General features: G+C 36.9%; 1 protein-coding gene across 3 annotated transcripts in view; it reads left to right on the top strand.

Moving 5' to 3' along the window:
- The window catches only part of LOC150092289 (coiled-coil domain-containing protein 130 homolog), a 115,851-nt gene that overhangs the window by 82,901 nt on the left and 19,633 nt on the right, over positions 1–13,317 (top strand). The window contains exon 8 of one of the 3 annotated variants that reach the window (XM_090414950.1): positions 7,788–9,833. The exons of the other annotated variants lie outside the window; for them this stretch is intronic. The gene's annotated coding sequence lies outside the window, so the exon portion shown is untranslated. Of the gene's footprint in view, positions 1–7,787; positions 9,834–13,317 lie in introns of those variants that run through there. 3 annotated transcript variants of the gene reach the window in all.

The following is a 13,317-nucleotide window of genomic DNA, read 5'->3' as shown; positions in this document are numbered from 1 at the left end:
TTTTAGCATCCAGAGCATGCATGGTGGATGTGAAGATGCTGCTGGTCATCCACTGTGCTGTTGGCATCATACTTAGTAGGCAGATTTTTCATGTTCTTAAAACATCTTGACTTTTTTAAATTTACCAGGAGGTAATTTTTCTGATCCATCAGCATTGACCATGAGCAAAACAGTTATCCTCTGCTTGCTGAGTTTTCCACCGTGACACTTCTTTCCTTTAAAACACAATGTTTTACTTGGCAGAATGTTATAAAAGAGCCCAGTTTCATCAGCATTGAAAATATTTTTCGGTTCGTAGTCCTGAATAATAGTCTTTAATTCGTGTTTCCACTGGTTTACAGTTTCCCCCTGCAACACTATTACTTTCTCCACACACTTGATTATACAAAATATTGTGACGAGTCTTGAAACAATCAATCCAATCATTTGACACATTAAAACCATTAATCCTCAACCTTGCAGCAAATTCAAGGGCTTTCGGAGTATAATATCATTGACTGGAATACCCGATTGTTCCGAAACGAGAACCCAGATGTTCTTGTAGAAACAAACCACTCCTCCACAAGTTTGTCCAGTTCATCGTACGTCAATGTCCAGATATATTTTCATTTTTTTGACATAGCGCCAGATTGCTTTGCATTGAGTTCAATGCTTAGCCTGTTCGAAAGATCTTGTATACAGAGAGTCCAAGATCTTTTTGCTAATTGCACACGTGTTCCAGCATGCCAATCTACATGTCACAGAATTGCCATCTTTTCTTCTACCGAAATACATTTTCTGTCTTTTTTTCTGTATGTTACTAACATGGATCATCCACCAACTCAACTTGAAAGCAACTATCACACACTAAATTATGTAGCAGAAATTCTGCAATATACACGTGCTTCCGAATTGCAACTATGAACACCGACACTGCAAGCTAGTGAAGCGATATTTCATGAACTGTGGTTTATTCACTGATATCTGATATTCACGAGTAATAATTGTTACTTGGTAGAAGTGTTAATGTGATTTCACAATTTGTGTATGATCCTTGTTCACGATTTCAACACAGCATTGTGAATGTGAAATCACATCACAGCACGTTACAGGTACCACGAGCTACTGACAGTTTAAAATTACTGATATGAAAACTTCACGTTATCAATTCGTACTTTGATTGAAAAATCATGGTATTACTCTTCGCTACATCGCTGCTGCAAGCGTCAAGTCACTGTGATGGCAGAAACAAAACTACAGCTGAAAGCAATGCCACCTGGGAACAGAAATGTGCAAATTTCTGCAGAAATCGATTTGAAAATCAGTGTTGCCACCCAAGAAAAATCCGCAAATCATGGGAAATAATGTCCACGTTAAATTGTTAATGGTGGGGAAACAATATATCGTAAAAATATGCCTTAAGATAGGACGGAAAATGACATAAATGGCGGGAACGTAAAAATGGGGTTTTTACTGTGTATATATATATCAGATAACAAGATCTTAGAACAGGTGAATTCATTCAACTACCTAGGATGTATGATCACATATGAAAATGAAAAAGATATAAATGTAAAAATTGCAAAATATTTAAAAATAACAGGTGTAATTAACTCTATATTTAAACCAAACCTAGTTCAAAAACAAACCAGACTAAAAGTATACAATACATTAGCCCTACCAGTCTTAATGTATGGAAGTGAAATCTGGACAATAAAACAAAAAGACAAACAAAGATTAATAACAGCGGAAATGAAGTTTATGAGAAAAACTGCAAAGTATACCCTATTTGATCACAAAAGAAACAAAGAAATTATGAAAGAATTAAACCAAGAACCAGTAATAGAAAAAATTAAAAAATATAAACATAAATGGATGGAACACGTTCAAAGAATGAAAACAGAAAGATTACCAAAACAAGCCTTAAAGTACAAGCCATTAGGAAAAAGAAAACAGGACGTCCTCTTAAACGATGACTTCTAAGGCTAGAACAGGCCATGCTAGGCCTAAATCCTCGAAAAGCATGATGATGATATATATATATATATATATATATATATATATATATATAGCTTATATGTAAGTCAGCAGTTAAATTGAGCTTAGTATCTTCTGCTGTGTATCCTCATATCTATAATATAGGGCTCGACAGTTCATTCACTTGCCTGTGGTGAATATCTGCAGACTGAACAAAATAGAATATTTTTTCTTTGGCAACAACCGTTCAACAGAAACTGTCAGGTCTGGTGGATCAGATCTCTCCATTTCTTTCTATTTTCCCAAATTCCTCCTTCGTGAACACTGCACCTAGTTCAGGTTTCTTTTTCTAAATCTTCTCATATCTGTCTCTTCATCTGTTATTTCCCTTTTGGTCTCTCAAATTTCATTTCTTGATGTTCTTTCTAAATTTATTCTCATCATTAGATGTCCACACCATTTTACGAATATTTTTTATTTAATAAAAAAAAAAAAAAAAAAAAAAAAAAAAAAAAAAAAAAAAAACTCCAGCCATAGTACAATACTATTAATCATTTTGTGGAACTCCTATTGGCTTAGATCGTATTTAAAAAAAATGGGATTCTTAAACAAATAAATTTTCTGTGTGGCAGATAGGATTTTTGTATAATTTGTCAAGCCCTGTATGTGTATATAATTCTCAGCGGTTTACATCAAGTAATCTCCTAAATAAATTATATATTTAATTTAATCCTTTATCCAAGTGTAAGCAAACAAAGTTTGCACCTGAAGTGTCTTCAGGACTTGGGCAACTCGTGGCAAAGGTGGATTGAGTTCTCATTACTTTTCTTAGTATCCCATAATGCAAAGCACATCTCCTTGCAGACATGTATAGTGCTATGCATTATGGGAAGGGTCATTACCCCCAGACCGGTTTTCCTGTATTAACTGCGGGATTACCTCTCCAAAAACTCATGAGATCGCCAGATCACCAAACAATGAGCAACCCAAAGGATCAAAACTCAGTATTCTTCCCTTCAGTAACTAGCTCACCCTGTCACTGAGAAGACTCTCAGCGTTTGGCTCTACCCAGTGCCAATCTCACCCCACCACAGAGCAGAACCATTCATATTTCATCTGAGGGGCAACAGCCATGCCTCATTTAACTTCACAGGCTACAGCATTGCCATCCATTACGCCTCCACCTGAGTAACAGCAACAGCCGAGCCTCAGTTAGAACTTCATTGGCTACAGCATTACCATCCATCCATCACCCAAGCTTCAAACCAGTTTTGACTCTTAATGGTCTCATCAGTGGGAGCCAGGCCCAGAGGTGATACCAAGGTTGAAACAATGCAGAAGTCATATTTCCTTATGCTAGTTGCCAAAAGGTGTCACCTTATTATTAAATTACTCTGGATTAGAGATGTTACTTGGTTAGATTATAAATTATATATTTAATTTAATCCTTTATCCAAGTGTAAACAAACAAAGTCTGCACCTGAAGTATCTTCAGGACTGGAGCAACTTGTGACAAATGCGGACTGAGTTCTCATCTCTTTCCTTAGTATCCCATAATGCAAAGCACATCTCTTGCAGACATGTATAATGCTATGCATTATAGGAAGAGTCACTACCCAGACCAGTTTTGACCTTTGTTGAGGTCGAATGGGAGTTCATGTTTCTCATCATCGGCCTTTGGAGTAAAAAGCATGCTGAGGGATCAGCAGACAGTGTGAGGGGAAAGAACGAAAGTTAGAGTAGGATAGTAGGAGATAAAAGAGGCCTCAGTCGACCTGTTTTAGCCGTTCCACAATGTGGGTTTGGCTAAGAAGTCTATATACATAACCTCCTGTTACCTGTTCTTTTTTTTTTTTTTTTTTTTAATATAAAGAAAAAATTACCATACATAAAACAAATTTAAAAATAAACCCAAAACCCTGAGGTTCACATTTAACTTTGTCCAAATCAAAAAAAAAAACTTATCAGGTGTTTGTAGAGGATATCCGTCAACCACCTGCTTTTGACCGCTATTTAAAAATTGCTATTAGCTGGTGATTGTTGTTGTCACTTATTAAACTTCTTGCTTAATAAATATGCTAACTCTAAAGTTACTTGTTCTTCGGTTTCGCAGGGAGTAAGTTCCAGGAAAAAAAAACAATAGATTAAGTTTAAAGTGATTAAAATTACATTTTTTTAATTTTTTTTTTTTTTTTTCAAAGAAACACTGTTTCAAAAAAACAGTGCAATTAGCAAGGACAAACCTAAAGTAAGAAACAGCTGGGTGACATGAATAACCAATTTAAGACTGAAAGAAGCGGGGGAAGAGCCTGGCCTGGGTGATGCAGCCCGCAAGGAGCTGCACCGCCTTGATGTAGGCCTTCGCAGCCCAGGTTCACAGGATACATCCTCTCCTATGTGGACCAAACAGAAACAAAACTTAATTTTTTTTTTTTTTTTTTTTTTTTACTAGCAGAGCTGTACTAATAATCTAGAGCCTTTTCGAAATGTCGAAAATTAATTCTTCCTGTTCACTATTGTAGGTTTTAAGGATTAGCGCGGGTAGCTTGCCATTACCGTAGTAATTTGCCGCTGCAAGGGCTCTGCGCAAAGCTATCTCCACTTCATCGCCTCCATTCGGGCCTGGGTAGCAATCCTCACTGTCGATTTTATCCCCTTTTTTAGCAGATTCTTCTGCTCGGAGTCCCCTTTGAGATAATGCAGTAATAATGAGTTCGCTTTCACATAGGGGATCTCTGTGGGTTCTGGTATTGCCCTTGTTTCTGTTTTGCCTGGAGTTCCATTATGAGGTTGTCCTATTACTTCTGAGACCTCTCCTTGTTCCTCCATTGTTTCAATTTCAGCTCGTGTGTTGTTAGTAGGTGGTTTTTTGACCGACGAATCTTTGGTCTTCTTCGCTGATCGTGTGGTTACCCTTTCTGTTTCCTTTGGGCTCTCTTGTTTGTTCGTTTTTCCAGTAATGATGGCATCTTCCGAATTCACAACCTTGTCTTTTTTTTTCTTTTCTTTTCCTTCTTTTTTCTTCATACGTTCTGGGTTTTTGCATGGAGATTTCTTAAAAGCTTCTGTTGTTGTAGTTTTATCTTTTTTCTGGCTCTTCGAGTCTTTTTCGTCCTCACTTGATGTCTCGTCGCTTTCATTATACCATTTCTTGTGAGGCCGATTGGGGAGAGCATCATCTGTTTTCTCTTCGTTTTCTGTTTCTATTTCATTTAATGCTGTGAGTGCTGGAAAGACGTCCGGGTCTAAGATGTTTGTGCCTGTAGCTGTGTTGTCTGCGGTCAGTGAGTCTTGCCTTGTAGCTTCTGTGATTGGTGAAATAGTGCCTCCTGCTTTTTCTGCAAGTGTCCGACTAGGACAAACGTTGATTTTGTGGGTGGTGTTCCTACATTTCAGACAGGGTGCTTCACACTGGGATAGCGCATGTCCTGCACTTGTTCTTGGGGCAGTCCGCGCCTAAGTGCTCCAGTGATCCGCACCGAAAGCACTGCCTTTTTACACCCGGATAGCTAACCATCACCCAGGCTGATCCGATCATGGCGAAGTTTGGGATTTCCTACTTCATCATGATCGAGAATGAGACCTCTCCCGACTTCCACTGAGGAACCTCAGCATCCATGCCAATTTTTATGTCCTTCACGGCTCCCCATCTCGAGAAAACTTTGATTATGATATCTTTATCTTCTTCTAGATATTCTAACGGGAACCTTTCTATTTTGACTGTTTTTGCAACACTTCTGACCACAAAAGGATGAAAGACTTTCCCATTGCACTCTATACCACTCAGCAGTTGCTCACGTGTTGCAGCATTCGCGCAAAAGACGTGATATCCCCCCCCACACACACACACATACGGTGTAAAACCGGAAATTTTGTCCGCTCCCACTCTATCTATGATGGTTTTCGCAAAGGTTCTCTTATGGATCTCTATGTCTCTTTCGAAACCGGGGGTTCTCATGCTTGGTAAAACCGAAGACATTGTTTTAAAAAAGAGAGGACGTCCCTATATCACGAAAGTAAGTTCCCATACAATTTGCGTTGGTCAAAACGGAAGGGCCGTGAATTGAAAACAAAAAAGCCAAAAGAACAAATAAAGCAATTCTTACCACTGATGTCAGTCTTACCACCAGCTTAGAGCTTTTCGGACGACCGCAGGAGCACAATCCAAGCCTTAAGAACATTGAAAGGAAACTTCTGGAGCTCTCTCGGGGATCTCGTGGTCTGCCACTGGAATCCTCAAAAGTAACCGGACGCTCTGACCTTGAACCGCAACTGCTCTGCTACTGGAATTCTGCTTACAAGTGATCCTTAAGGTAGTCCAAACTCGGAGACATACGTTGACCTTGAAAACTTGACCTTAGGTCTCTTCAGTGAGAGCAAGACCCAGAGGTGATACCAAGGTTGATGCAATGCAGAAGTCATATTTCCATATGCCAGTTGCCAAAAGGTGTCACACCTTATTATTATATTACTCTGGATTAGAGAAAGATGTTGGAAGCTTTTTTCACTTGGTTAGACTATAAATTATATATTTAATTAATCCTTTATTCAAGTGTAAGCAAACAAAGTTTGCACATCCACAAGATGTGCTTTGCATTATGGAATATTAAGGAAAGTGATGAGAACTCAGTCCACCTTTGCCATGAGTTGCCCCAGTCCTGAAGATACATCAGGTGCAGACTTTGTTTGCTTACACTTGGATAAAGGATTAAATTAAATATATAATTTATAGTCTATCCAAGTGGGGGAAAAAACTTCCAAAATAATCTCCTAAATAATAAACTCTATAGCCACCACACCAAGTGTTGTAGCCATAGAATTTACCATTAATACCAGAAATACCCACAGAGTGATGTGGATTATAAATAGAAGAAAAAACCTTCATTTTTTTATTAGCAATAAACAAATGAAGATTTTGTAAATCCATATCACTCTTTTTTTTTTCCCCTACATTGTTAACTAATGCATGATTATAACCAGGGCTCCAGAAATGCTCTTGCCCACTTACCACAAAATTATCAGAGACAAGTTCTTAGTGAATTTTTAGCTTCTTTCTAAATGCATTCAAAATATATTTATTTATAATATAATATAATAAAATATATATTGATATATATATTGATTTATGGGGTTCGAGGCTACATTGGGGTTGGTCAGTGAATTGGTTGTGTAAAATTGGTGATTTTTTCTGTTTTATTGTGTTTTTCCCTTAGAAAATTAGTGTTTTATAATATATTTTTGTTAAGATATTACAATAATAAGTATAGTTTAAAATGGTGCCAAAAACACACAAGAAACTTGCTGAGAAGAGCAGTGAAGTCAAGAACAAGAAGGCTTATCCCACTAAGGAGGTTATTGGAGATATTGTGAAAGTTATTGAAAATTAATTGGCCTCCAAAATACTGAAATTAAAGTAGATTATCATAGAGATGACGTGGGAATTACAATATGTGAAGAGGCATTTAAATGAACATAAGGAAGAGGGAAAAAAAAATTAAACAGCAAAATAAGAAACAGAGCACAGAATCAGGTAAGTTAGTAAGTAACAAAAATATCAGCTATCGTCTGGACTATACACATATATACAAAGAAACAAGCTGCACTACAATCTGCATGGTATATTGATTTGATCAACTGTTAAAACTACTGGCCTGACCTCTGGTGGGAAAAAAACAACCTTAATACATCAATGCTAGAGCCCTGTTGTTATTATTATTATCTATTTGGTTACAAAAATAAATTAAGCTAGAGAGTAACATGTTGACACAAAAATACTCATATAAGTACAGGCAAGCTGCAGGTTACTTAATCCTCCTCTTCTATCTTTACAGTGTCGAGGTTTGTAGAGCACTCTCCATTCCTATTTTGTGTGAGTTTTCTGGCTTGGTTCCATTCTATTCCTCTCACTCTCAGAGCCTTTCTAACTCCAACATGACAATAACAATGCCGCGTGCAAGTAAAAAATTTTTGTGGCTAGTAGATTTAAGTTATATTTCTGGAACCCTGATTATAACTGCTTTTTTATGCTAATTTCAAAAATATGTTTTGCACCTACCTGGTCTAGCCATAAATACTGTCACAACTTGAACAGTTCATAAACCCTTAGTCTATCAGTAAATCGTTTACAGCTTTCAGCACATACAAACCACATGTATAATGTGTATATAGCATCACTCAATGTTCGAAATGCCCCCCCCCCCATGCTTTTCCTTCATGCATAACCAAAGTCTGTGAGGCCACATATCAACAGTGGCAAGCACAACATCCAACAGAAATGCTGCCATTACACTCTCCAAATCCATTTTCAGGCTGGTGATGCTGAGGGTGTTGTTTCTTGCAGGCTACTCTCAATCTCCAACCACAATTTGAAGTCCAACAGATTCAGATCAGAACTTCCAGGCAGCCAAGCAGATGCGGATATGTGGTTGGGCACATTTGCTTCCAACCACAGTTGTGTGGGCCTTGCCTTGTGTTCAGGGGCTGAGTCCTGATGGAAGGTCCACTGCCTCCTACCGTGAAACAAGGTATTGTTCAGGGACCATACCACATGTTCCAACACGATGCCTTGATACACTTTGGCAGTGGTTTTGTCCCCTTTCTTGCAAAAATGCAACTTGGATATCCCCTCCCCTTGATATGCTGGCCCCTACCAAACCATCACTCTGAATTCTTGGTGCTGTACAACCATCCAGGTCATATATCATTTTGGCAGTTAAATGACGCTTCAGTGATGAAAATCTTCTCATCTGTGAAGAGGCTATTTCTGTGTCTACTGTTCATGTACCACTGTAAAAGTGCCTTTGATTTTATCACCCTCTGCTTTATAAATTGTAGTATAAGGAAGTGTCCAGTAGAATGACCATAGGCTCTCAATCCCAGATCATCAGTTAGTACACATGACATCATTCTTTGTGAAATAGTCATCTCTTGCAACATCACTTTCTGCATTCTCACAGGATTATGGCGGAGGCATGGCCCTCACAAGCTGTTACATCCTAACGTAGTGTGACCTACCTGTTCTTTGATGGTCAGATACGTTTTGTGTATTATTATACTGGTTAATAGTCTAATACACAAACATCTTACTGACCTGAGTGTTTTTAGCATGTTGTGAAAATAACAGGTGGCTGCAGTCCAACTTTGCAAAGTGCAATTACAGCTGCACACTTTTCATAATCTCCCCACTCCACATTAACCCATACAGCTAGACAACTCCCTCTCTACTGATAAACACGCAAATGTTGGCTACACACAGCACCATTAACAGAACCAGGCTCGTGCAATTCTGTGGGCCAGGGCCAGGTTGTGCAAAAGTTGTAACAGTATTTTTGGCAAGACTGTGTATTATATGCTAACAGAGAACTGTTGTGTAGCTATCTGTATTGCATCACAGCATTACCTTTTCCCATCATACACTAGCCAGTGTCTTAAATGACATAATTTCAAAGGGTATTTTATGCAAATTTTAAAAATATGTTTGAAGCATATGTTGCGCTCCTAGAAAGTTATTATACTCCATCAAAGAGTGTAAAAATGACTTCTGATGTTCACATATCTTACAAGGACAATAAGTAACTTATTACATTTGTATTATGTAATCATGATTGTCTTCTAGAGTTGAAGTTCACAACTGAAATGAGACTTCCCTTATAAAAATATAATAAATAGTATCTGCAAAAACCTCCCTGTATATTGCTTTGTTTAATATTAATTTTATTACTGTTTTATAGTTTATTATAAATATCTCTTTTAATATAACACAGATTTATAAATTATATCATCGTCGTCATCACATTCCTTAGATGTAACTTTCCCTCGGATAGTATACAGGATACTATGATAGCACTGCATGATTAAGTGTGTGTATTATAACTAACTTCCTATACATGATTTCTTCCAAATTAATCTGTTATTTATGAGGTGTCCAGTATTTTCAAATTTAATATTTTGGTCATCTAATGCAATACTGACAGCATCAGTCATAACTCACTTCCAATAGAAATTTCTTATTTTTAAACACTTAAAAAATATGGCTAATGCACATTGAGAAAATATACAATTTATTTAAAAAAAAACAAAAAAACTTCAGTGTATTTCATCTATTGTAACATGCATATTGTCAGGGAGAAAAAGGAAGAAGAGTAAGTACATTCAAAATGTGAATCATATGATGAGTCACATAGTATGTGCTTACTTATCTGTATTCATTAGATAGGAATGCACTAATAGAGTTCATAGGAACAATTGGAGAAAGTTCTGCAAATAAATTTAAATAACCTAATAAAAAATATATTAAGGTTTTTTTGTTTGTTTTTTAATTATGAACAGTTAATGCTGGTCAATTCCCAAAAATTTGAAATTGATGTACAATCGGAGCAATTAAGGTTTGGATTTTGTAGTGTTTCACATATTTCAAGTAAAAGATGATGTTGCTGTATTTGTTTATTTATGTATATGTGTGCACACTGGATGCAGTTCTTATAGGTGCATCTTACTGTTTTCACTCTCAGTGTTAAGTCAGCTTACAAGAGCTGTGTCTAGAGTTCAATATCCAATTGGTGCAATGAGTTTTAACTTCTGTTCCTTTTAGAATCCAGGAAATGATTAACTCAAGACCAAATAAATAATATATATTTATTGAAACTAAAAACTATGTACATGGTTAATAAAATTAAATCATCATCATCATCATCATCATCAAATTCCTGCCATGTACCCTCAAGGGGTGTACAGGATATGACAGTACTACATGAAAAATTACATCATTACTAACTTCCTATCAACAATTTTCCTCCAAATCAGTCTGTTACTTGTCAAAACTCCAACATTATCAGATCTTATATTTCTATCGTCTAAGGCACTTTGTACCGTATCACTCCACCTATATCTTGGTCTTCCTCTGGGTCGTTTTCCTGCCAACCTGGCAGAGAACACTTGTTTTGCTAATCTTTCCTCTCCCATTCTATTTAAGTGACCATACCATCTGAGATTAGCTCTGCTAACGCATTCCTGGATGCTGACAATGTCAAGTTCTTTCCTAATATTGTCATTTTTAATATGATATTGCCATTGATGCCATCTGTTCACGCCTCTAATCTTTCTCAGGACTCATATCTGCAGTCTCTAGTCTTTGGTCAAGTGTTTTACTTCTGACCCAGCTCTCAGATCCATAAGTTAAAATTGGTTTGAACACTGTCTTGTATAAGCTAATTTAGTGTTCCGACTAATTTCTTTCTTATTCCATATGAATTTATTCAATTGACTTCCCGCCATACCAGCTTTGCTGATTCTGTTGTCTATTTCTATATTTAGTTTACCATCTTCAGTAAAAATTGTGCCTAAGTAGCTGAAATGTTTTACTTGTTCCACAGGTTCTCCATTCACAACACAGTTGACATTTTCAATGATTCTGCCTATTTTCATTGTCTTTGTCTTTTTATTGCTGACCTTCATACCATATCTATTACAACAGCTATTCAATTTAGTCACAGAATCTTGCAGACTTGTAGCGGATTTATTTAGAAGTATAACATCATCTGCATAAAGCAAAGAGCTGACATTAACATCTCCAATTTTGATATCAGATTTAATACCACATTCCTTCATAATGTGATCCATATAGCTAATTAATAACAGAGGGGATAATGTACATCCCTGTCTCACACCAGATTTAACATTAAACCATCTTCCTGTACTTCCTTCAATTCTAACTGCTGACTCACAACTCAAATAAAGACTAAGTATTGCTTGATATAATGCCCCATTGACACCATATAACTGCAGCGTATTGAATAGCTTCTCTCTTGGCACCTTGTCATATGCCTTTTCCAAATCGACAAAACTTAAATACAGATCTTTGTTATATTCCCATGCTTTCTCGACTATTTGTCGTAAAGTGAAGATCTGATCCTGACAGCCTCTATTTGGCCTGAATCCAGCTTGTTCTTCACCAAGCTTTTCTTCCACAATTCTTCTCAACCGTTTCTCAAGTATACTTGCATAGATCTTGCCAGGAACACTCAGTAGGGAAATACCTCTGTAATTCTCACATGCACTTTTATTTCCCTTTTTATATATGGGTACTATGAGAGCTCTACTCCAATCATCGGGAATTCGTCCCTCTGTCCAGGCTTTCTGAAATATGCAGTGCAGCCACTGTAAGACTCTTATACCACCATACTTCAGCATTTCTGGTCGAATATCATCTACTCCCGCTGCCTTTCCACATTTCAAGCCTTTGATGGCTTTTTCTACTTCAAGTATGGATATGTATTCCTGACTGCATGCCTGGTCAGTGTTTTTTATCACTGTGCTGTCATCACTGCTTGTTTCATTTAGCAGTTTTTCAAAGTAATTACTCCATACTTCAAGGATATCTTTTTCTCCTGTTTTCATTTCACCTTTATCATCTCTAATTCCTTTTACAGCACTCTTTCCTCCATTCCTAAGCTTCTTCAACAACCTCCAGAATATTTTGCCACCTTCTTGATATTTATTTTCTATATTCTTGCCAAAGTCCTCCCATGACTTTTGTTTAGCTAGTTTTACACACTGTTTAGCTTTCTTACATTTGTCTCTGTATTCTGTAAGAGTAAAAGCTGACTTATTTGCCAGGAACTTTTGATATGCTTTCTTCTTTTCCTTCACTGCCTCTTTTAACTTCCTGTGTCCACCAGGGAGTTCTGATTTTTTTATCCTTGCACACAACCTCACCACATGCCTCTCTGGCAGAATCAATCAATGTTTCCTTCAGAGTTTGCCACTGAATCTCCAAGGTTTGATTCCTGTTCTCAAACTCTTTCATTTTCTTTTCAATAATATTTCTGTATTTTAGTCTACAGTTCACATCTGAGAGCTGCTCAACTTTTATTCGCTTTAAAACTTTCTTACATGTTATTGTTTTCAATATGAAATTCAATTTTATCCTGCTCAAGACTAAATAGTGATCACTTCCAATTTCAAATCCTCTGTACACTCTGGTGTCCTGCACCAGGGAGAAAACATCACTATCAATAATAACATAGTCAATGAGACTTTTCTTATTCCTAGCCTCTTCTCTCCATGTGAATTTGTGCACATTTTTATGTTGGAACATGGTGTTAGTAATAACCAGTCCATGTCCTGAGCAGAAATCCAACAGATATTTGTCATTATTATTAGCTTTGCTCTTTTCTCCAAATTTTCCCAAAATATTTTTGTATGTCTCACAATCATTTCCTACTCTGCTATTTAGATCCCTAACAAGGACCAACTTTTCCTTTTTCATTGTGTCAGTTGCTTTTTCTAGAGCGTCAAAAAATTCCTCCACTTCTACCTTAGTAGAACCTTCTGTGGGACCATAGGCACAAATAAGTCTCATTG

This window comes from Typopeltis vanoorti, chromosome 26 (genome assembly GCF_054136105.1).
Source record: "Typopeltis vanoorti isolate ZY-2024b chromosome 26, IOZ_Tvanoo_1.0, whole genome shotgun sequence".
In the NCBI taxonomy this organism is placed as follows: domain Eukaryota; kingdom Metazoa; phylum Arthropoda; class Arachnida; order Uropygi; family Thelyphonidae; genus Typopeltis; species Typopeltis vanoorti.
The sequence above is the reverse complement of the archived record's forward strand: the minus strand, read 5'-3'. Positions and strand labels throughout refer to the sequence as shown.